The sequence below is a fragment of the Sesamum indicum genome, linkage group LG12 (assembly GCF_026168435.1).
Source record: "Sesamum indicum cultivar Baizhima isolate 11 linkage group LG12, ASM2616843v1, whole genome shotgun sequence".
Classification (NCBI taxonomy): Eukaryota; Viridiplantae; Streptophyta; class Magnoliopsida; order Lamiales; family Pedaliaceae; genus Sesamum; species Sesamum indicum.
The window spans coordinates 8,554,794-8,555,811 of NC_142668.1; the positions used below are offsets into that span (position 1 = coordinate 8,554,794).

General features: G+C 30.2%; 1 non-coding gene across 1 annotated transcript; it reads right to left on the bottom strand.

The window, feature by feature from the left end:
• Positions 1-630: 630 nt before the first annotated feature.
• On the bottom strand, positions 631-702 carry TRNAD-GUC (transfer RNA aspartic acid (anticodon GUC)). The gene has a single exon. It is a non-coding gene; the product is annotated as a tRNA-Asp (tRNA).
• Between the last annotated feature and the right edge of the window lie 316 nt (positions 703-1,018).

Genomic DNA, 1,018 nt, shown 5'->3' on the forward strand with positions numbered 1-1,018 from the left:
ACAAAGTTTGTTGTCCGACTTTCAGTTTGTTAGTTAGTTCGAATTATTAGTTGACCGTATAAATTAACGAAAGGACATTTTCGGAGGGGAAAAAAGGCAACGAACTAACAATAAAGGGAAAAAATTAACAACTCTTTACCTGCCATAGGGAGAAGAGGTATAAGGCACTATTTTAGGTGAAAATAATCTTAAATCGAGGGAAATTCACTTTTGATCGCCTGAATTAACTACAAAATCGCTTTTGATACCAATGGTACTTCATCAAATTTGGTCCCCCTTTCTTAAAATGATAAAAAATAGTCCTAACCATGAGTTGAGTCTCTGTTAATTTACATAGTCAAGTAACATTTAGGACTAATTTTGATTATTTTAAGAAAGCTCGAGAGCAGAACTGAGGAGGTCGGAACAATTTAGTCAATCAATGTCAAGATTTCATCTGTATAGTTTATTAGTGTTGATGTATACAAATATGTGTTTGTGTGTAGAGGTTTGATCATTCATTCTTGTACTGATAATTTGGGGAAAAAGAGGTGAATGGATATGCTTTAAAGCCCATTTACAAACAAAAAGCTGGAGGCTCAATGTCCATGTCAATTATTAAATAATGAGAGCAAAACAAAAAAAAATAGGCGCCGTTGCCGGGGATCGAACCCGGGTCGCCCGCGTGACAGGCGGGAATACTCACCACTATACTACAACGACTTTTTTGTTGGTTTGATTTGGATTATTAAATAACAATACTCAATAAGGAGGAAAAATAATAATATTTTTTAAATATTATTTGATACGATTTAAAATAGATTGAAAAAGAAAGACTAATCTTTTTATCTTTTAGTAGTTATCCCTTTCTCTTCATTTTATATTAAAGAATTAATAAGTTAATATTATGCTAAAATAATTATTAAGTTAGGGAAAAAATAAAAACAAATTTAAAAAATTTTAATAAAAATATTTATCAGACAAGAATAATAATATATTTTATATGTTAATATCTCAAATAAAATGAGTACTGTGCATT